Here is a 21,074-nt window from a genome sequence, read left to right as displayed (position 1 = left end):
CACTGAACACAAAAACCCCACCATACACACATCCCCACCCCCGACACAGAATATACAAGAGTAAGACTTTATTCTTGAGTTATTATGCAATCCCTTCTATATACACTATGCAAACACAAATCATGACAAATATGTTTTGTAATAAAATTAAAATATGCTATAATAGTTGTTTGACACAATGCATGATTTGGGTTTTGTTCTGGTTCCAAGATGGCAGCCCTCTCCTCCCAAAAGGGGAGGGATTTCTGGTGCCAAAGTTCAGGGACTAGAGGGTGGGACTTCTGATGTAGCATGAACTGAACTAATGTAGCTGATGTTAACATAGAGTGCAATATAACCATGTTAATCTTGTCCTGTAAGCAACTTGAAAACTCCATTTTGTATCCTTCTCCTTGACATAAGTGAATAAACTCTGCATAGTCTTTACATATGAGTGTGTGTAAAAGGGTGAATGGTGAGAGAATGGCATAGAGACAGGAGAAGATTTAACTGTTTATGTAAGCAACAAGGCACCAGATGTGTAAATTACCAGCCAGTAACCAACTAACAAATGGCTGAAGAACCCCTTTGAAGCTCAAGGGCACAAAAGGAGATAACAGAAGAAGAAATGCTGCCATGTGGGCAGCAAAAACACTCCAAGGCTAAGATAAGCTGAAGACAAAAGAAGAACAACCGCAAAAACAGAAGCTGGGTATGGAAAAACCCCAAAGCACTAAAACAAAGGATGCCAATCCCTATAAAAGAACACTTTGAAAACGCCAAGTTGGGAGAGTCTCTTTCTCTACTGCTGTTTCATTGGAGCACAGATACATCTGTTCACCCCGCTCCAGCTGTTATCTTCAAATCTGCTATCTTCAAATCATTGTCATCTACTCAGTAAGCCCGGGTTGGCGACCCTGGGCTAATATTGAGCAAATATATCTGGTGTGTGTGTGGATGAAATGGTTGTTTTGTGTATGTGTATGCCTGTGTGTAATGATGTGTATGATGATTTGTGTGTTTGTATGAATGGTGTGTCCGAATCTCTATGTCTAACTCATGTAAACCAATAAATGCAGCACCTTACCTTATCCCCCTTTGATAAAGTCTCGCTCGTGATTTGAGCAATTGGCAATTTGTGTAACACTGATCTCAATATGGTGACCAGGGGTGGGACTACCCTCACAGCCCTTGACAGCTCACCAAAACTGGTTAAGTGGCCCCTCCAGCCAAAATAAGTGCCTTCCCCTGTGTTGGGTAGGTAAGTGGATGTAGGACAGTTGTGGGCAAAATGGCTGATTCAGCCAACAGCCAGACTCCATTTCCCAGCAGCTCCTGTCTGCATGACTGGGGCTGGTTTCCATGGCAACCCAGCCACAGGGGAAAGCTCAAGGCTGGGGTTGCCATGGAGACCAGCCCCAGCTGCAATGGCAGCACCTGCAGCAGGGTAGGGGGCTGCTCTGGAGCAGATGGGAACTTGGGATGGGGGCAGCTTGCTCCAGAGAGTCAGGGCAGAGCCACGATCTGGAGCTTGTGTGCTCCTGCAGGGCTGTGATTCCCCTGCTTGCACGCTTCTGCCCCAGCTCCTTGCAGCGGTGACAGACTGGTCTGGAGGAGGGGCACAGCCGCGATAACCTGCTTGCGCACCCCTGCCTGGAGCATACAGGCTACAGATCACAGCTCTGCTGTGGCTCCGGAGCAAGTTGCCCCCATTGCAAGTTCTCAGCGGTTTCTGAGTAGCCCCCTGCCCTGCTCTTTTGTTCGCACTGCTAGTGCAGCTGTGGTTGGTCTCCATGGCAGCCCCAGCCTTGAGCTTTCTGCGCAACTGTGGTTGGGGTCTCCGTGAGCACTAGCCCCACCCATGTGGGCAGGGGCTGCTGGGAAATGGAGTTCACTGCTGACCAGATCCAGCCCATGGGCTGGATTCTGCCCATCCCTGATGTAGAAGCTAAAGTACTTGTGGGCAAAATACAGCCCACAGGCCAAATCCAGCCTACCAAGGGTCCCTCAGCCCTACCCAGCCTGTGTGCAGGGGGCAGCCCAGGCCATGGTGCATGTGGCTGGTGCTGCCACCCCCAGGTGCACAGTGAGGTTGGGGGAGGCGCAGTGGTTGGATTCAGCTTCCTGATAGCCCTGGAAGTGGCAGCTCCTTCTAGCTGCTGCTGCCAGTGTCAATGTAGTTGCCACATCACTTGGTCCCAGTGCCCAGACACCCCAGCCAGTCCACCCTACACTCACCACCAGGGTGAGTGAATGGCGCCAGTGGGAGCCAGCGGGCAGGCTGGGCCTCCATGGAGATTGGTCCAGGCCCCATGCAGGCAGGGTACACTTGGCCAGGAGGATGGGATGGGATGGGTCTGTGGTGGGTGGGGCTCTGTGTAGTTGCAACTTGTAGTTCTGGGCTTTAGCCTTCTATAGCAGTGGGGGGGGACAAGTTTTAAGCAGTTGTGCCACAAATTAAGACCAGTGATCCCCTGAGTGCCACTCTGATCCCCTTCCCGATCTGGTCTGCTTTCTGCTCCAGGCCCTGTGCTCCCTGCACAAAATATTTTAGCAATGGAAAGTGACAAACAGCTAGTACATACGTAATGCACATTTTGTCATAAACCTATGCAGTCCAGCTAAACCCATATGACCATAGCTTTGAGCTTCACTCATGCAGAAACTATAACCTGTGCTAAAATGGATAATGGATTAGTGAAAGGGATAAATGCCCTGTGGGAAATAGACTGACATTTCACCTGTGACTTCAACATGATTTGAAAGATGTGGAGTAAAGTGCTCAAATAGCTCAACAATAATACATTGCTGAGGGCAAGCCTGCAAGAACACAGAGCTGTTTGCATTTGCTACCACTGTTTTCCCTCTGACACCTGCCTCTTCCAGTTATATTAGACAGGCATTTTGTACACAGCTGCCACAAACGCTTTGCTGAGTTAGCCATAGGCCTTAATAGAGTTAAAATGTACTGATACTGCTTTCTTACTGCAGAAAATGCTGTCATGAGTCTTGGAATTTTTTCTGATAAAGCAGCTAGAACTAGTAAAAAAAGGAATCAATTGAGATAACTCTGTGTTCAATCCTGAGGAACCATTTTTATAAGAGATGTGTTTCCAAATATACTACATTATTATTCAGTATAAATCAAACTTAATAGTTCCACAATTCAGATCATTTTGCTTCCACAGCATCTTTCATTTTAAGATCTCAAAGCATTTTAAAGACATAAAGTTAACCAGTTCAGTTTCACACTGCTCATATGAAGCAAGGGTTAATTTAAACCACAGGGACCTTGAGGGATAGGGAGATGATGATGTGCCAAAGGACATGTAGGAAAGTGATGTCAAAATAGCAATGTCCAGGCAGTGTTTTAATCACAACAGTAGCTGCATCCCTAGCTTGTGAAGCATATGGACACCAAACCCACTGTATGCAATCAGTTTCCAAAATGAGGCCAATAAATTACCAAATACAGGACAGATCTGAGGGGGTGCAGTGACACAGCTGCTCCCCACAGCTGCAGATAGAGCAAGGCAGGAATGGCTGGGACAGTGATAAGAGTACACAGATCTTCCCGACTCTGTGGCTAAGCACAGAGGGGAAGGGAGCAAGCGCTAAGCACCAGGGGGAGATTCTTACCTGAATGGAGGATTTTTTTAGAAGTCCGAGCTGTTGCTCCCATAGCTTGGTTGGCTGTTCTGAAAGGGCAGGGAGCGCAGCCATCCCTGCAGCACCAGTTGGTGCTCTCGTAACTCTCTTTTTAAAATCCTGGTTCTGCCTATGAAAGGTCATCTTCACTAGTGTGTTTAAACCTACATTTAGAAAAAAATTCAAGAATTATTAGGGTGTGATGTTTGGTGGAGTCTTGTGTTTTTCTTTCCCTTTCCGCCCGAAGGCTCCTTGCCTTCATGATCTCCTACACAGACTAGTCAAACTTTATGGGTAAAAATGAAAAGGAATAAAAGGAGCTATCAACAATATGAAGTATGTAAATTAAAACTGCAGTCTATACCAGTGATTCTCAACCAGGGTGTTGGGGCATACTAGGATGCCACCAGATTCCTTGAAGGGTGCCATGAGATGTAAAAAGATAAGCAAGTGTGGGAAGATAATCTGATAAGCAAAAGCTCAGGTTTATCCCTGCCTGATGATCCCCTGCCATCACTGTCTAGCCCCTCTGAAGTATAAACTCTATAACATATAAATTACTTGGTTGACACTCAATTCAAGGAAGTTATGGCATTGGCGGTGCACCCCCTACAAAAAGGTGCTGCCAACACTGCCAGTGGCGCTTGTGGGTAGTTGCTGCTCGCCACCCAATACCCCCACCCCCTGGCACTGCCGGCAGCACCTGTGGGAGCTCCCCTGGTCAGTGCTCACCACCTCCAACAGTGCTGGTGGCATCTGTGGGAACTCCTCGCTTACCACCACCACCAGCGCTGCTGTACCCCCTCAGCCACCAAGGGTATGCATCATTTATGGGTTATAGAGTGATGCCTCAAGTCTAGTGCAGGGTGCCTCAAGTTCAAAAAAAAAGTTTAGAACCACTATTCATATATATACACACACAATATACAATATATAGATATTATATACCCTAATAAATAAATTTAATAAAGTACCAAATAACTTTGTATTATTTGGTATTGTAGCTTTCAATCAAATAATATTCTGCAATGCTCTTGAGAATTAAATAATATTATGCAGAACAGCAGACAGCATATGATGTAGAAAAGTACTTGTGTTATATTAAATATACATAGTACGATACTTCAAAATAAATAAAAAGTGATATTGAAGAAAGGGGGAAAAAATAAATTCAGCATTTTCAATTGTAATAGACAGCAGTAACTGATATGACAGTGGTATTGTTTTTAGCTTAATTATTCAGGGTTGTCTTGAGAGGTTTACAATATCCATATAAAAGTAATTTTGCATAGGACCTTGTTTTTGCTTAGTGGCCTTGCAAAAAGGGAGTAGAGGAGAGTCTGTGCATCTCCTACCTGCTATATTTAAAATAAAAGATATTTTTCAATTTTTTTTAGTTTACTGAACCAGATGCTACATACCTTTCTTAGATTACATAATATTTTTTGTGGAGGGATAGTTCTAATGCAGTGGTTGCCAAAATTTTTGGCAGGTGTGCCATAAACTAAATGTAAGTGTGCCACAAATTAGGCCCCATCCCCTCCCCAAGTGCTATCCTGCTCTTTTCCCTGTCTGATCTGCTACTGCTCCTTCCCTAACCTGTTCTGCTCCCCACCCCTCTCCAATCTACTTTCTGTGGCATGTGTGCTGTAGGTTGGCTACCAATGGGTTTTGCATTCCAAGTCTGACCCTAATAATAAAGACCCTACAGAAAAATGCCAGAGGGAACTATACAAGTTGTTAGACTAGGGACACACATTAAGAAAGCTGGAGCCTGAATTGATTCAATCTTTGCAGGTTAATTTAACCTACCTAGGTTGAACCGGTTGCAAGTGTACAGACATTCCCTCTGGACTGAGGAAGTGAAGGCACATACCTGCAGTTGCTCAGGCCAGGAGCTGGGGGGAAGAGGGGGGTGCCCTCAGCTGCAGGAAAGCTGTGCTGGGGAGGGGCATGGCCAGTCCCAGTAGTAGCCTGGAGTGAACTGTCCAAGGAGGGAGTTGAATTCCCCCCTCCCTGTCCTATGGACCCACTCTGGGGTCCTCCTGGAACTCCTCCCTTGCTGCTGCAGCAGTGGGGGCACAGGCAGATGCCAGCCAGCATGGTCCCTGAGGCAGAGGGGGCAGGGAGGGGGGTTAGTCCCCTCCCTGCCCCTTGGGGACTGCAGCAGGGTCCAACCGCTGCCACTGCCACTTGCTTACTGCACAGGATGAGTGGTGGGATAAGCCACCTCCTGCACACTCCACCAGGTGCAGGAGGGAAGGGGGAATAACCTCCTTCCCTGTCCCCTGTCTATGGGGACCTACAGGGTGGCCTCTGGTCTGGCCCTCAACCCTGCCACTGGAGCAGTGAGGGGACAGGGCCCTTGATGGGGGCAGCAGCCCCTGTCCTGGTGTCCGGAGAGTGTGAACCCCTTCCCGGTGGGGGGCGGGCACAAGTGTGGATCAGAACTGGGGCAGGCAGTAGCACCCAGACTCAGAAGGGGCTATAGCCATCAAAGCCCCTCCAGCACTGCTGCCACTGCTTGCTCCAGTTTGCAGCAGCTTTCCCTCCCCTGCAGTGTGCCCCTCATGCCAGAAAGAGGCTTGGACTTGGGACACCATGACAGAGGCTGCTGCCCCCCTCACAGTCACTCCCCCACTGGCGCTCCAGCAGCAGGGCAGGGGCAGGGTCAGATGCCGGCTGGCACAGCCCCCTTAGGCAGGGGGGAAGGGAGGAGGGTTATTCCCCCCAGGGGACCAGTGGGGTCTGCCCACCCTGACCACCACTGCCACTACTAGCTCCCTGTGAGCAAGCAGCAGGATAAGCCCCCTCTGCCATCACCGGAGGGTGGGGTAAATAAACTCCCTCCCTAAGGGGGCCGTGCTGGCCAGGGTCTGGTCCTGCCCCTCCCCTGCCACTGAAGCAGAGAGGGGCAGATTCAGCGGTGGGGGCAGGGGGGGGAATGTGATGGAGGCAGCAGCCCCTATCATGGTATCCCAAACACAAGCCTATTCCCAGCAAGGGTGGGGGGAGCATACTGTGGGGCAGGGAAAGCTGCAGTGGAGTGCATGGAGGGAGTGAGCGGCGGCAGTGACACTGGAGGGGCTTGGGGGGCTATGGCTCCCCCTAAGCCCTGGTGATACCACCCACCCTTTGCAGTCTGCAGCAGTTCTAATCCCTGCTTGTGGGCCCCCCGCCGGGAAGAGGCTTGTATTCCTGAGATGCCAGAACAGAGGCTGCTGCCCCCATCAAGGGCCTGGTCTTCTTGCTGCTCCAGCAACAGGGTAGGGGGCTCAGCCAGAGGCTAGCCAGCAGGGTCTCCTTAGGCAAGGGGGCAGGGCAGTAGGTTATTTCCCCTCCCTCTGACTCCTGGTGGAGGGGGCAGGATGGGGCTTATCCCCACTGCTTATCCTGTGCAGGGAGCAAGTGGCAGCAGCAGTGTTTGGACCCTGCTGCGGTCCCCCAGGGGAAGTAAGGGGAGAGAGGAGAATAACCCCACTCCCTGCCCCCCTCTGTCTCAGGGACCATGCTAGCCAGCATCTGGCTGCACCCCCACCATTGAAGAAGTGAGGAGGGATTGTCAGGTGGACCTTGGATTGGGTCCGTGGACAGGGAGGGGGGAATTCAGCCCCCTTCCCGGCTAGTTCACTCCAGGCTATTGCAGGTCCATGCTGGTGGGACAGGGGAGGGAGGACAAGGGAATGAACCTCTTCCCAGGTCCCTTCTAGGGCCAGCGTCTGGCCAGGCCCCCACCCCTGCCTGTCCCAGCTCCGGCTGGGGAGCAAAGGGTTAGGGCCAGCCCTGCTCCACTGGAGCAGAGATCACAGGCCAGAGAGCATGCCAGGATGCTGGGGGACTCTGGTTTAAGTTAAATCAGTGTAACTGTTGCCACAGTGCTACCCATGGCCATGTCCAAATTCAGGAATTATGTTTCCACCTCCTGGGAACCAGGCTCCCTCAGTTATTCAAGATCCACAAACCTGGCAACCCAGGATGCCCCACTATCCCTCTGTGATGGTGCCAATGCCAGGGAGTTCCTGGATATACTGACTCTGTCCTATTCCCATATGCCACCAGGGCTGCCATCTATATGAAGTACACCACAGACTTACTTCCTGAAGAAACTAGGCTCTATTGACAAGCTTCCAGCAAATACCATATTAGCTACCATGGATGTCACATCTCTGTACACCAAAATCCCCCATGAGGCTAGAATACAAGCAATAAGAAACTTTATCCCTGATGATGAGACTGCTTCTCTTTTCATTGAATTCTCCAGCTTTGTTTTCTCACACAACTAATTCATATCTGGATACTCCCTATACCTATGCATACTCATGGCAAAGGATACAGGTGATAGCTGAAGGTGTTATAAAATCTGCTGGCTGGAATAGTTCATTTTGTGCAATTTAGGCTCATATAAAAGTTAGAGCAGTGTATTTACCTCAATGTTGACTGGTGTCAAGCAGGATGTTGAATTACGCATTTCACAGGAGGATGGGGTGAGGGAATGTTCTCCTTCCTAGGCAAGGAATTTCTCCTGTATTGAGGCAGCATTGAGCTCTGTGAACATGCAGATGTAGCTGGAACAATAGGCAGGAGCCAGGGTGTCAGCTTTCAGGTTCCAAGATGGTAAATTTGCTTCCTTCTTGTAAAATTATGAAGTCTACACTTAAAAAAAAGAGCTAAATTCAATATCTTCCACGTCTTTGCAGAAAAATTCTTTATTTTCAAGCTTTCAAGCATACTCACCCTTCCTCAGGCATAGGAGAATGCAAAGATTGTAAAATTTATCCTAGGTGGAAATTAAAATTCATATTTCACAGGAGAGTGGAAGGTGTTGTAAGATCTTCTGGTTGGAATAGTTCATTTTGTGCAAGTTAGGCTCAGATAAAGGCCAATATATTTATAACATCTCAAAATCCACTTCTTCCACAACTGCCTTTTCATCCCCCTAGTATACCTAAGGTACATAGATGATATATCTTTATAATACAGACACATTGTAAGGAATCTCTAGAGAACATCCAGCCCTCCAAACTGATTCCTGAATACTCCACCCAGACTATTCATTTCTTGAACATCACCGTAAGCTTCGCCATGCTCACATCAGCACTGCACTGTACTGGAAGCCAGCTAACCACTACAACCACTACATGCCACCAGCTTTCATCTTAAACATATGACTAGATCCATCATATGCAGCCAAGCTCTACTTCACAGTGCCCTGATCTCATTAACTGGCACGCACACCTTAGGGATCTAGAGCAGTGTACCTACACTTAAAATACAATCCCCAAACCATGACCATGCAGATCAACAGTTAACCCCCACTCCCACTTGCTGCAGGAGCAAATCTGTGACAAGGACAACAGAATCCCTCTTGTTGCAACCTACAGCCCGCATTTTGAACTCCCTGGGCACATCATTAATGACTTCCAATCCTTCTGGAAAATTACAACCATCTGAAGGCAGCCTTGAAAATAAGCCCAGCCTGGTTTGCATGCAGCTCCCTCAATCTCAAATGATGCCTCTTCAGCAACAGATGACTTAACTCCTATCCTCACCAAGGCAACAGGCCTGGCAACAGATCCAGATGCCAGCTGCACCCCCTCATCAACGCAGACCACATCATCACTGAACCAAACAATGCAGTTTCTAAGATCTGGGGTTCATTTACTTGCTCACCTACAAACATCATATAAGCCATCACCTGTTTATAGTGCTCCTCTACTGGTTTGCTTTGGACAGATGAGGAAATCTCTACCTAAAAATGAGTAGACACTGATCTGATAGTAATTCCAGAATTATCCCCTTTGATCTCTTCAACTCACCTAGCTTGTCTCAGCAATGCCCCTTCTTTCCTCCCACTTTCCCTATCTTTTGCATTTTAATGACCTTACCCCTTTCTATTTAGTATTCCTGATATCTGCAGGTCCATTCATGGCATCTGAGAAGCACCTGTAGCTAGGAAAAGCTCATTCCTCTCTAAATGAGGCTACAAAGTGCCTGCCCTGCCTTATGCTTAATAGTAAGCGAGAGCCATACTTTCTTGATGTAATAGCTTGGTAACAGTCACTTTAAAACTCTTTCTATTGACACATTTAAATATGATTTTTTTTTTCTTTTCCACACGGAAATTACATTTGAATGAGTTAATTTGAAATTTTTGCTCACTCCATGCCATATGATGAATATCTTATTAAATATATCATATTTATATCATATAGATTATATATAATATATCATAACTTCCTGCTTACATCTTTCCATCTGAACTAAATATTTTAATGCAACACATTACATCATCGGATCTGTCACCCAGTTCCAGAGTACCAAAAATACACTTTACATGTAAGCAGGGAATTTACGGTGTCCTTGAACGAGCTATTTCCCTAGAGATTAGGTCCTGGTGTATACAAGAGCAATAAAAATAGAAGGTGTCTGTGCAAAGGAAGGACAGATTGATGTTGTCACTACATAGAAGACACTAAAATACCTACTAGTGGTCTGGCTTCAGGGGCTCTCAAATATTATCATTATGCAAACATTAATAGAAATGTTGTTTCTTCTCTTTTCTCAGAGTCAGAACTGTCTTTGCTATTTATGACTGGCAAACTACAATAAGTATAATCTTAAATGGTATAAAGAAAATATTAGGGTATTGTGAGCCACTGTCACATGATTCTAAACCTGAAAACAGGGCCAAACCAATACCATGTGGTGGCCAATCCTTTACGGAGCAGTGATAGTCCCACTGGCCATAGTTTTATCACCATGTTGGCTTTTTGGTTGTATTGGTCTATAAACTAGACAAAGAATTAGGAATGCCTAACAGTCCATGGTTCTTTATGACTTCTAAATTGCAGATAAAAATATTTATGAACATTGCTTTAAGAAAAAAAAATAATGTTTTTGAAGCACTCTTAGACTGAATGCCTAACAGTCCATGGTTCTTTATGACTTCTAAATTGCAGATAAAAATATTTATGAACATTGCTTTAAGAAAAAAAAATAATGTTTTTGAAGCACTCATATCCTTCAGTGTACTCTGGCTAAGATCCCAAAACCATAATGTAATTTTCCACAGAGTTCTCTCAATCCTGGCAATGGTATTCATTGCAGTTTCTTTGCTCCATTTCAAGTGTAACTGTTTTATATACTTAACATTTATATAAAACCAGAAATCATGTATTAATATTACACACAATTATTTAATCTTATTTTTAAATTGAGCTTTTAACTTGCTTGGATTTGGAAGGACGGTTCTTTCATACTTTAATATAGCAGTCTTGTGCACGCTTTGTAAGCAGTTTGATGTCAGATTAGGAACAAATCTCTCTCAGGATGATGGGGTATTACTATATACTTGGTCTTTATTAAAAAAAAAAAAAATGTGGTGTTTTGACAGTCTGTTCTAATAACCTTCAGTCACTGTTAGAGCTGCACAAAGTTTAAAGCTTGCCTAGAGCCCCTTGATTCTTGATTGGGTCCAGCTGTGCCTGGTTGCCCTAACCTCTGCAGGCAGCTGAACCCTCAGCCTAGTTCTCCCAGAGGTATGTTAGCTGCTTAACATTTTTGGAAGCTTACAATTATTCTTGGTCTCCAATTGTCTTTCTTTTCTACCATTAGTCTTGCTTCCTTCTGCCTTTGCTTGATGTCTAACAATATTTGACTATGGCTTCTGGCTTTGGACTCTGTTTCATTCCCGTAGTTCAGGAAGACTGGATGTTGGTAAGCAGGGTACAGAAATACGACAAATAAGTGGAGTGGGTATTTCATGCTTCCATATTTGTGTTCATCTGAAGTTCATAGCTAGCAAAGGCAAATTTTGTGGGGGGAAAAAAAAAAAGTTTTCCCACTAGTTATTTTTTCAACACATGTATATGCATGTTAATTTAAAACATGACATTTGTTCTGAGGAAATAGTTTGATCCCAGTAGTTTGCTGTTTGTACCTCTGAGAGGTCTTTCCTTGTGGTAGGCTTTGATTTTTCTCTCTTTCACTTCTGGTTTTACATGGGCTTTAGCAAAGCAAATATCTTTTGCCTATAAAAGACTATGTAGCCCTACTATTAATGCTTTCTGTGGGGATGTTCCTCCATGTAAGGATAGATTGTCATATATGTTTGGCTTCTTTTGCAGTTTCTTTAATAGAATCTTTAGAAATGTGAACCAGTTGCCTGACTATTATATGGTGATATGATCAAATTATCTTCGTTTCTTAGGATAACTATACAAATCTATGACAAGTAGACAGGGTCAATTTTTAAAACAGCTAGACTATATTATACTTTGCCTACTAAAAACCTTCGTACCAATAGATGCCTACAATAATGAAGTAAGTTTTGGGGGCTTGTAACAAAAAGGTTTGTTCTTTAGTCCAGCCTCCATTTAGAGGGCTGTGCAGTATTGCTCTGCTGCCTGCCGTCTCTCTGAACATCACAGCTGCTCCCCTGGTTTCTGATACCTTTCGACATGTTTGGCCAGTATACGGCATCTCTAACCTTCTAGATGCATGCTTCTATTTTTGTATGGATCTGATGTATTCCTAAGGGACTTTGTTATTAGTGTTCTAGATATTATGATTTATCTGCCTCTTTGGGATGGTCTTTTTGTATGTGTAGCCTAGTTGAATAGTTCCAACGTACTTAAAAAGCAGATGAGGCTTCTTTTCTACTGTTAAAACATCCTGACAAAATGAACACTTAAATTTTTGTGTGCGTTTCTTACTAAAACCTGCTTTAAAACTGGTACACAACTGGCTTGGTTGACTTCTTCAATGTCTACTGTGTTGATAGCTATATTTCTCTAGTTGTGCTCATACAAATGGTACTGCCACTTTTTTGTCAACATGTTGCTTCATGGACCAAAAGCACTTCACTAGGGTGAAAACAAATGTATATAAGCATGTGTGTGGTTGGGAGCAGGGGGAGAAAAAAAGAGGAGAAACAGGGTAGATGGAAGCTCAATAAAGACCCTTCCTCAGTGTGAGCTGGGTAGCTTCATTACTAAATGCTAATGAAACCAGTACAATACATCAGGTGTAAACTTTAAATACATGCAAACAAAATTATTTTCAAAGAAGAGTTGAATAGAGTAGAAGCAAAGTAGAAGGCAAATAACAGATTAAAACCTGCTAACACCCTCAAGAACAAACCACCTCCAGGTTACTGATTGAACAGTGTTTTAAGAAATGGTTTAATCTGGAATCCAACAATAACAGTTCTAAAAACTGATACTTACTTTTTCTTTTTCCTGCCTGAAGAGGGAGCACAAGTAACTGAAAATGGCTTGGTATGTTTATTTCAAGGAAATGCTTGCCAATACCGAAAGCAGCAAATGTTGGTTAATCTGCATTCCAAAATTGCTGAGCAGTTGTTTTTTTTCTTTTTAAGTGGTTTATGGACCAGGTCTTATGGAAGATGATTAAAAATACAGAAACGGGTGTGACTTGTAAGTGAGGCAGGGAGCCAATTTTCTTAGCATCCACAGAACTATGGATTTCAGGTGGGGGTCATGTATTTGTGTTGATATTCTCTGTTATAAAGAGTTACACTGAACCAATTATCTGTTTACACACAAAACTAGAACATTCACTTTTAAGGGGAAGAGAGGAAGAAGCATCTTCAGTTGCACTTATACAGTCAGCCTTGATTATCTTAGATTCATAGATTCTAGATCTTAACGTCAAAATACATTTTTCCTGAATATGAACGTAGTCTAGTTGTGCAGATATTATTTAGACTGACCCTCCCTTTAGCTGAAGGTCAAGAAATATTTGTGGTCAAATGCATAGAAGAAAAAAAAAAAATGTGTGTGGCAGAGAGGGAAACCCAAGCGTTAATAATATTTGTACACCATTCATATTGAAATCATAAGAACTTATTAAAAATGCTATCAAATGCAATAGCCAAGGTAAATCAATCACTAGGATTTTGTTACATCTCAATATCTTGTATTACTCACTGCCTGCTTCCCTCAAGCACTGAAGATAACGTCAGGATAGATTTCCAGTCACACACAGCAAGTCTATCTATATGGCAGAAGAGAGGTAGATGTCACAGAGAGTATTTGAAATATGCATCCATTCAAAATAAGTGTAAATCTGGCTATGTAGGTGGAAGATGACAAACAGTCACTCTGGTAGTTGTGTACTACCATGCCCTTCACTTTTAAGGGGAAGAGAGGAAGAAGCATCAGTTCCATCAGAAATTCAACAATCACCATCCCTCCATCCAACTTGCTCTAGAATACTCCAGCTCCAACATCTCCTTTTTAGACACGATGATCAGTATTCAGAATGATAAAATACAGACCATGTTATACAAGAAAACCACAGACCAACATACATATCTGCGCAGAACCAGCAATCACCCTAAACACACCAGAAAAGCTGTGATATACAGGCAAGCCCTCAGATACCACTGAATTTGCACTGAAGAGAACACCCGGGATTGCCACCTCACCAATCTTAAAAAGGCTTCCACCCAACAAGGACACTCCTCCAGAGAGATAGATCACATGTTTGAAAGAGCCACCCGGATACCACGTGAAGAACTACTGCAGTACAGAAGAACCCCCCCCCCCCCCGTGACAGGTACACGATCTGGGCCGACCTAAACGCAGCCCGCACACCTGTTCCTGGGGGCAACTGCCTGCCTACTTGCCTGCCATGCCTTGTTGTTAATTAATTAATTGGTGTTAATTAGCGGAAGGCTGCCCTTTTCTTGCCCTGCTGCCAGGGGGCGCTATCTGCGGCTCTGTTTCCTCCCCTACACCGCAGTCCACACCTCACCGATGGAATAGATGTTCCTAATTATGCCCTTTTGTCCTCTCTGAGCCTCCTCAGTTACGCCGCCCCCTCTCTGGGGCTCCCCCAATAATGCCCCCTCCTCTGGGGCTTCTCGGCAACTGCCCCCTCTCTGGGGCTTCCCAATAGTGCTGCCCCCTATCTGGGGCTCAAGACGCCCGCACTGGGGCTTCTCAGTAGCTGCCCCCTTCTCTGGGCTTTCGCCCTCTCTCAGGGCGCTCCTCAACACTGCTGTCCCCGCTCTGGGTCTTCTCTGGCAGGCCACCCTCTCTCGGGGCCTTCTCTGTCAAGCCGCCCTCTCTGGGCTCAACACGCCCACACTGGGCTTCTCAATAAGGCCGCCCCTCTCTGGGGCTCACCAGGCCCTCACTGGGACCTCTCAGTAAATGCCCCCCCTCTCTGGGGATTCTCAACTGCCCTTCTCTAGGGCTGGGGTCTATGCACCCCGAACGCTGTGCCTTCACTGGCACTGGGGTCCTCACACTCCTCTGTGAGTTCCGTATGAGGCCTCCTCCAACCCCTAATAGCCTCACCCAAACCACCGGTTCTAACAACAACAAAACACAAGCCCTTCGGCTATAACAAAAACAGAAGCCAACCGGCCCAAACAACATTCGTTCCTACCAATGACCCTTTAACTCTCAGATGCAGCTCCTGCATCAGGTTTCCCTTCTCTCCCAGGGCAGAGAGCTCCTTCCTCTTTAGTAGCTGGCAGGGAACTGCCCCTAGCCCCAGCCCCTAGGGTTTATAAGGGAGCCAGGCCCTGCCCGTTCTGGTCAGCTGACCTTCCCTGGTTGCCCAGGCAACCCACAGCTGGGCTTCTTATTTCCTGCTAGGGCTTCCTCCCTAGCAGTTTTCCCCCTCTTTGGGAGCAGGGCACCTCCGTGCTCTGTGACACCCCCACAAATCACACACCGCTGGTTATGACATATCACCCCTCCCTTGAACCTGCATGGAAAATCCTCAAACAATTGCAACCCATACTAGAAAGAGACCCTATTCTTAAAAAGATCTTTCCAGAGCCACCCATCCTAGCCTTCAAACAAGCACCAAACCTCGCCAACCTCATCACCAGAAGCAAACTTCCTCAAGCCCAGAACACACCAAAAGGATCCAGACTGTGCCACGACAAGAAATGCAAAACCTGCCAACACCCCTACAATTACTACACCGCACAACAGAGCCATCAGCATTCCTGGATCTTACAGCTGCATCTCCAGAAATGTAATGTATCTTATCCAATGCACCAAATGCCCTGATGGAAAATACGTAGGAGAGACCAAACAACAACTACACACCAGAATGAACGTACACTGGAAATCTATCAAAGACAGAAATACCCAATTACCTGTGGGGGCACATTTCTCACAGGGGGGCCACTCTCTCTCCAATCTCTCAGTCCTGATCCTCAAAGGAAACCTACAAAACACTTCCCAGAGACGAGCCTATGAACTCCACTTCATCAACCTCCTGGATACTAAAAATCATGGACTAAATGTAGACATTGGATTTATGAGACATTATAACCTGCCTGACATCTGACTCCCCAGGTATCTCTCTACTTTCATCCCTCTTCTCTCTCTTTCCGCCCCCCACCCCCCCAGCCTGTCTCTTACCCATTGACTCCTCAGTCTACATTTTCACTGACTACCTGTCTTGTATGCATACCAGGCCAGCCTCTGGCTTCTTTACTTTTCATTCCATCCAGGAAGAGTGCACACCAACTGCTGAAACTTCCTTAGCCTGATGAAGGGTTTTTGAACCCGAAAGCTTACTTAATAATTATTTTCCAACTATTTGGGTATGTCCTTAGACCAACACGGCTACAACCTACACCCCTGTACCATGTCCTTGTAGCATTTCCTCTGGCCACCATGAGATCTCAGACTGTTACTAAGCCAGGAGTAGATCCAGGTGTTCACCAGATACATAGGCATGCAGTCTAGACCCCCACTGTTGGGGCAGATCCCACTGTCTTCTACTATTTGGTAGCCTCTTCCTGGGTCTCCAAGAAAGCAGTCTACAATGAAGACTTGGGCTACTTCTCACTGCAATCTGGGGCATGCGTCCTACTGCATGTCGAAATACATGGGGAAAACTGACCTGTAAATACACAAAGTAAAACCAGGCTAAATGCTGCTGTATTGATTCTAAAATTGCTTTCTGCTAAATACAGCCTTTTTCTCTTGAACAAAATGTATGCACCTACTTTCTTGTGTATTTTCCAAACCCTTTTGTTTCATAGCCAGTGTTCCTCCCTCCAAGTTTCATGCTAATTCCAGTATTTCACAAATTTGTTTTTTGTGCAAGTATTTAATTTTGGGGGGCCTGAGGTCACTGGTATACTGTCTATGCTAGAGGCCTGTTATTTCCCATGATTCCACCTTGGGTCATGAGATATGATCTTCCTCAAATGTTGAGAACTCCCAATTTTAGTCTCTGTTGGAGGGAGGAAATTGCTTTAAGAGGTTAGTTTACGTTTTGTTTGATGTAGTGGGCCAACAGCAGTAGTAGTGGATTTACAGCTTTCAGCAAAACAGTACAATAAAATACATAAAATAACAGCATTTATAACAGGATTTATATAAATTATAACTTTTACTAAAAGCATGTACCAGGATTATTCAGTCTACCAGTTTAAAATGAAGCTGTAAACAATGAAACAAAACAGGAGAAATCTATTTGCTTTTAGACCTTATTCTTTGTGCAAATATACCTAAGAAATATAAGATAGGATCTGAAGTATTAGAAGGAAGCCCATTATTTAATATTTCTCGTTAACAAAGTGAAGAAATCAACTGATCAATAGAAAAGGCAACTGAGAGAAATTCCTCTGGCCCATCAGCCAGAGGAATTCCAAGTGTCTGGGGAGACCAGAAATTTCTGGAGGATTCATCAGTATTGGTCTGGTGAATCTCGAGCACCTAAAATAATGCTGTCAGGGAGTGCGGGGGAGGGGGGGAAGAGGCTTTGGAGGTACTTTATCATCTATCTAGCATAGAGCTGTGATATCTAGGAGAGTGATATTCTAGGCCAAGGGTGTTCAAACTCCACCTGCAACCTCCAACCTCCAAATACACCCCATGGAGCCATCACACTTGGCCCACAAGGCTCCGCATAGTCAGGAAATTTGGCAGTGGAAGAGCTGTGGCTATTAATATGGTGACACTCCCCCCCCCGAAGTTCCCAAACCCCAAGCTCCGTACAGCAGGCCAGAATGGGCCAGACTGGTTCCCCCAAAGACCGGAGCCACCCCACCCTGTTTCTAGATCAGGGGTGGACCATGCCCCCTTTCTTCCCTGTGGGCTGGGTTGAGACCTGGCCATACTTCCCTCTCCAGGGCTAGGCTACAATCCCTTCCCTCTCCATAGGGGTGGATCAAGCTCCTTCCCCTGCAGGGCTGTGTTGGGGCTGGTCTGCCCCCACCCTCCTCCATGTGGTCAGTTGGTGCCCACCTGGGTGCTGGATCAGGAACACTGGCTGGATCTGACCTACCGATGGATCAGGCACTGTCAGTCCAGTCTGCCACGCACAAAAGGTTGAGCACCACTGTCCTAGGTTGATTTATTCTATGGAAAAGGCATCTTAAAATTTCTTTCACAACCCAAATGGGAGACCACCTAGAGATGGCAGAGATTCTCCTGCTGCAGCTTTGGTATCCAGTTTAAGGGCAGTAGAGGTGAGGCTTGTGGAGTTAAGGAGTTATCGCAGGGCAAACTGGGGTCTATTCCTTGGGACAAACAGTAGTACTGGAGGGCAAAAGGCAAGGCTTTGAGGGCACTCCGCAGACAGGTTTGTGACAATCATATCCCAGAGATTAAAGTGTAAGAACTTGTTTCCCTCTGCCTGGGAAAAGAGAAGCCCATCATCTCTACAGAAGCGTACTTCCTTTCACCTAGCCTTCTGCAAAGGGGTGTTTTTCTGCACTGATCGAAGAGAGACTGTAGCAGGGGTATGAACATGAGTCTTGACATGAGAGGTTTAACATGAGTGTGTCTGGGCTTCCAGGAGTAGAGGGTTGTTGTGTGTGGTAATAGGAACTGGACCTGAGAGAGCTGAGAGTTCATAGATACTAGGGTTGGAAGGGACCTCAACAGTTCATAGAGTCTGACCCCCTGCCTAGGCAGGAAAGATGATGACCCCAGCCTACCCAGTCTTATCTACTGCCCAGGGTAGGGGAGAGCACCACCTCCCTTGGAAGCCCATTCCAAATTTTGGCTACCCTTACCGTGAAGAAGTTTTTCCTGATATCTAGCCTAAATCTGCTCTCTGTCAGTTTGTGACCATTGTTCCTTGTTACCCCAAGAGGCACCCTGGTGAACAGAGCATCTCCGATCCCTTGGTGCGCCCTCCCTAATGAATTTGTAGGTGGCCACGAGATCACCTCTCAGCCTTCTCTTGCGGAGGCTGAAGAGGTCCTGGTCCTTCAGTCTCTCCTCACAGAGCTTGTCCTGTAAGCCCCTAACCATACGAGTGGCTCTCCCCCGGACCCTCTTGAGCCTAACAATATTCTTCTTGAAGTATGGCGCCCACAACTGGATGCAGTACTCCAACTGCAGTCTGACCAATGCTGGATAGAGGGGAAGTATCACCTCCTTGGTTCTATGGCAAAGAATCTGAGCCATGGGCTGTAAAGTTCTTGTTGTCCAGAGTCAGTTGAAATCAGACACGGAATAAAACAGGTCTCCTGGAAGCACCTTTTTGGCACAGAGGCTGCTTGCAGACATTAGCCCCCCACCTCAACAACTCCGCCCCCCCCCCGCCAAACAGTGCTTTACTTTAAACTCAGTGCATTCCTGCACCGAGTTCTGCACATGCACAAAACAGGCAGCACCTTAGTTAGACCCAGCTCACCTGACATCTGTAAAGATTGGGCTCTTTAGTGGGGCTTTTTTGGCACTTTTATCTAATAGTGGATTGAATGAGCTTTAGCTAAAAGTGCCAAAAAGTCCCACTGAAGTGCCCAGTCTATACAGATGCTGCAGAGCTGGGTTAAAGTAATGCACTGCTTCTCTGGTAGTGTGACTTTGTTTTGTTATTTTTAATATCTGAAAGCAATCAGAGTGATCAGAGGGTACTAAGTGGTAGCAGAAGCGAGTAGCAAATGTAGTCGACCATGGACAACTTGTAGTTTTGTCACATCATACTATCTCAGAAGCAGGGTCTCTTTATAAATGCACAAAATTTTCTAGGGAGGTAAAAGTCCTTTTTGTGAGCCCCAACCATAATTTGTTGTTGCTGGTCAGCTCTGATGTGTAGTAGCAAAAGTCTAATTTCAAAAAGGGCTGAAAACTCTCAGGTCTTTAAAGTGGAGGTGTAACGAGGCATGTGAGGCAGCTGTGACACACTGCAAGCATGATCATGTGGTTGTAGCAGCAACTGTGACCCTGCCCAGTTGGCACCTGGGACAGCTGCCCAGGATGCCCCACCTCGGTCACACTACTGCCAGTGTTGCCAAGTCTGCTTATAATAAGCAGATTTGTTTGGGTTTTTTTAAAGTCACTTTAATTTTGAGAGTCACTAGTTGATAAGCACCCTCGCTCCCTGCTCTTTGAAATGGGTTGGGCTTATTTTTAAAGGTAGTGCCACTTTCCCCCCCCCAGGAGACTTGGCAAAACTGACTAGTGTTTTGAAGTCAGTGAGAGTAAAAGTTGCTAAGTAATTCTTGGAAATCAGGCCCTCTGGTAAATGAGAGATTATAAACAGCCAGTGCGATTCTTGTGTAGACCTGTAGGCTAGGTACAGACAGGCAAAAAGCCTGAGGCTAAATTTATTCAGTTTTTGCAGGTTAGCCTTAGCTGCATAGTTTAAATTGAAACAGAAGTGAACAGACATTTACCTTTGATTCAGGAAATGAAGCCACCTGCCTGCAATGGCTCAGGCCAGAAGCTGGTGGGTGCCAGAGCACAGCTCTCTGGCTGTGTGTTCACTTCCTCTTCCTGCTGCCCCCGAGGTCTCTGGAATTTGCCATCCAGAATTACAGCAGCAGGACTCTGCAGCATTGCTCATCACTTCCTCTTTCTGCTTCCAGAGGTCTCTGGGATTTGTAGTCCCCACAGCCACAGACTGCAGCTGGGGTTCGCCTGGGGAGGAGTGGGGGTGGGAACAGCATCCCCAGCTTTGCTTACCCCCCAATCCTTGTCAGCCAGCCCTCACTGCTTCAGCTAGGGAGCAGAGAGACAGCACCAGCCCTGCTGTCTGGAGCAGACAGCACAGTTCATTCCAGGGCTGGAAAGCATGCTGGGGGACTTTGATTTAATTTGAATGAGGAAGGGGTCTGGGACAGACATTGCATAAGCCAGTTTGACCTAAATCAGTTAAGTCTAATACTACATTCAATCAGGTTTATCTTAAACCAGTTTCAGACATTTTGAAACTGTTTTATGTGCACTGAGCTTCTGTTCTGTTACAGGTTTAAACCAGTTTCTGATCACTTGGTTTATGTGTAACTTCTGTCCCTAGCCATAGAGTAGTTTCTGGGTCACCATTCTATAAAAGCTGCTTTTTCCTGCTAGCTCTCAAGTACATCACAGTGTTGGCCTTGTTCCAAAGTTCAGTTTTCAGATGCTTTTAGCAACCAATCAATGAAAGAAAAAATGCAAAAGGAAAATAGTTAAAAAGCTTCATGTCTTGAATCATTTTTAAGTGCATCT

General features: G+C 45.8%; 1 long non-coding RNA gene across 12 annotated transcripts in view; it reads right to left on the bottom strand.

Moving 5' to 3' along the window:
* The window catches only part of LOC106740212 (uncharacterized), a 275,315-nt gene that overhangs the window by 238,650 nt on the left and 15,591 nt on the right, over positions 1–21,074 (bottom strand). For 5 of the 12 annotated variants that reach the window (XR_009462707.1, XR_009462710.1, XR_009462708.1 and 2 more), the window contains exons 2-4: positions 13,578–13,644; positions 8,054–8,280; positions 3,619–3,791 (exon numbers count right to left, since the gene is read on the bottom strand). This is a non-coding gene — a long non-coding RNA (uncharacterized LOC106740212). Of the gene's footprint in view, positions 1–3,618; positions 3,792–8,053; positions 8,281–8,361; positions 8,573–13,577; positions 13,645–15,045; positions 15,728–21,074 lie in introns of those variants that run through there. The other 7 variants (XR_009462700.1, XR_009462709.1, XR_009462705.1 and 4 more) reach the window with 6 other exon arrangements.

Source organism: Alligator mississippiensis, chromosome 5 (assembly GCF_030867095.1).
Source record: "Alligator mississippiensis isolate rAllMis1 chromosome 5, rAllMis1, whole genome shotgun sequence".
Classification (NCBI taxonomy): Eukaryota; Metazoa; Chordata; order Crocodylia; family Alligatoridae; genus Alligator; species Alligator mississippiensis.
This window is presented reverse-complemented; position numbering and strand designations above follow the sequence as displayed.